The sequence below is a fragment of the Penaeus japonicus genome, unplaced genomic scaffold, assembly GCF_977035675.1.
Source record: "Penaeus japonicus unplaced genomic scaffold, GWHDUDI00000001_assembly GWHDUDI00000005, whole genome shotgun sequence".
NCBI classification, from domain to species: domain Eukaryota; kingdom Metazoa; phylum Arthropoda; class Malacostraca; order Decapoda; family Penaeidae; genus Penaeus; species Penaeus japonicus.
In genome coordinates this window covers 1,861,634-1,864,552 of record NW_028234407.1, presented here as the reverse complement: position 1 = coordinate 1,864,552, position 2,919 = coordinate 1,861,634, and positions in this window count along the sequence as shown.

The window sequence follows — 2,919 nt, the reverse complement described above, 5'->3', positions numbered from 1 at the left end:
GTGGAGTTAGTGAGAGACCAGCCGACGCCTCCCAGCCCAATTAGCGACCAGTGTGCCGGGGGAGTGGCCGACCGTGCCCGCCATGACGTCACAGAACTGGTGAAGAAGGTCAACGAAATTATGTTCTTCACAGAGGGATTTCCGGGCCTCAAATTCTCCACTCCAATTGCAACCTCCGAGAACAGCGAGGACGCACCATCCCCCTCCCCTCCCCTGGCACCAGTCCCTTCCTTTCCCCAGGCACCAGCCCCCTCCTCTCCCCTGGCACCAGCCGAGCCCACCGACCCTCACCCACGGTTGACCGCAGGCCGCACCGAGGTATCCCCCGCTAGGCCGCGCGTGGACTGTGACGTTAGTGGTGACGTCACGACACCCACGAAAGGAAATGACAATGCAGAACAACTAGTGGAATTAGTTCAAACACTAAAAGAACAAAACTTAATTTTGATTGGTGAAATAGAGACACTGAAGCAAGATATAGAAAAAAATGAACAAGGACTGCCAATGTCGAGAGGTCAGTACTGCCATCAGTGATAAAGAAACCCGCGATGACACACGGTGTCATGATACCAATTCCTCCATTAATAGTGGTCAGTGTGAAGGAGTCTGATACTGAGGGAAGGCAATGTCAGGAACTATTTGTCACGGACCCTGATAAGGCTTCCGGTCCCCCAAATGCCCTCAACACATCAATTGAAGGGTTTGAGCTACGAAGCGGAAAAAAAACTAAGAATTAATAGTTTAAATGGTTAAGTGTACTTTTAAATAAAGGTCTGTCCTATGTGAGGAGAAATATGGTTATACAGCAATGTATATGTGTGCTTTCTGTAAAGTAAAATGCATTACCACCAGAGGATATTACAGAATGAAGTGTAGACTATCAAATAAAAAACTCTTCATTTATGGATAAACGCACAATCAAATTCATATCATGGAATATGCATAACATTGGGTCTAGGCTTAATGACCTAAAGTTTTATATTCCTAAAAACAATGTCGATGTAATCTGCGTACAAGAACCGTTTGCAGCTGCTACTAACATGAAAATAGTGCCTAAACTCAAAGGGTATTGCTCATATGTAAGTACATCCATGACGGGTTTGTTGACTTATGTAAAGCTAACACTGCCACATGAACTAGTGGAAGGGTCCGGGGACACTGACATGCAGTTCCATCATTTAAGAATTAAGACTCATGTGTGTGCCAGGAGCTCAAAGTTTCTGACTGGTTCGGTTCTCTACCCAATTTCCATAATTAAGGAACATTATGTATGGGAGATTTCAGTGCTAGACACACACAATTTGGTGATCACCAGAGTAACGGCAATAGGGAGGAATTTAAACATTTTGTCAATAGAAAATCAATAACTGTATATGACACAGATAAACAGACTCGTTTGGCAGGTGGCAGGATAGATTATGAATTGGCAAAGATCTTATACATGGTAATGTTTGTATTTCACTGGTTCGAGAGTTAGTCAGTGACCACTTTGCAATCCTAACAGAGTATAATAATGACAACAGCATAGATCACAAAGCACCCAGACCTAAAATTACAATCCCACCGGGACTGGAGCATCACTTCAAGGCACTTCAATGACTTGTATAGTACCTATGTCGTAACCACTGTCGAGAATTATTCTCAGTACCTGATAGAAGTTGTCACTGACTACTACAATACATGGGTCTGCTCAAGAAAACTCTCAAAGAAAAAAAGTTCCCCAGTCCCTCACGCACCAAAGTGGATAAATGACCCCATCTTAAGTAGGGAGCATAAACGAGTTCAGGAGCTTGCTAATTGTTATAGGGATGACATGACATCAGAAAATCTTTTACGATTCCTCAGATCTAATAAAGAATTCAGAGAATCAAAGGCTCAAATTCGCAGTAAACATTGGGAGCAATTCCTGCAGAGTATTAACCACCAAACTTCTGCAGCTGAGGTATGGAGAAAAATCAACAGGTTGTCAGGTAAAGCTGTCGCCACTCCGCAGTTCCACAGCCCATTAGAACAGGCCAATTTGTTACTAGATCAGTGGGCCAGAACCTCTCAGCTGAATTCACTTCCGCAGAGAATAAGAGATAAACTTAACAACACGAAAATAACTAGGAATTTTAACGTTGCCATAGCCTGTTCTGACACTGACCCCTCCGACTTTGCCGAAATAACTGAGTGGGAATTAAATAATGCACTTCTCAAGGGTAAGGCAACTGCCCCAGGCGAGGATGGCATCACTTATAGTGTACTTCGGCTCATTGCTCAGGTACCAGGTAACCCACTTTTACATCTTTACAGAAGAAGCTTATCCCAAGGAATACTCCCAAGCTCCTGGATTAAAGCTTAATCATTCCCATACCCAAACCAAACTCTGATAAATACCGACCCGTCTCATTGACCTCATGTTTATGCAAGCAATTGCTGTGTTGAGGGCACTTGGGGGACCGAAATGGAACAAAGCTAAGAATTAATAGTTTAAATGGTTAATTCTTTTTAAATTAAGGTCTGCCCTCTGTAAGGAGAAATATCATCATACAGCAATGTATATATGTACTTTCTGTGAAATAAAAAGCGTTGCCATCAGAGGATATTACAGAATGAAGTGTAGACTATCAAATTAAAAAAAAACTTTTCAGTTATGGATAAATGGACAATCAATTACATATCATGGAATATGCGTAGCATTAACCCTAGGCTTAATGACCTAGAGTTTTATATTTGTAAAAACAATGTTTGTAAAATATATTTGTAAAAACAAACTTAAAGGGTATTGCTCATATTTAAATACAGCCATGATGGGTTTGTTGACTTATGTAAAGCTAACACAAATATAAAAAGTTTGTGGCCATCTGGAAAAGCCGTTTGGTACCTATCCTCTGGATCTACCTCAACCGTCCAGTAAGCAGAACAGGCGTCCAGTGC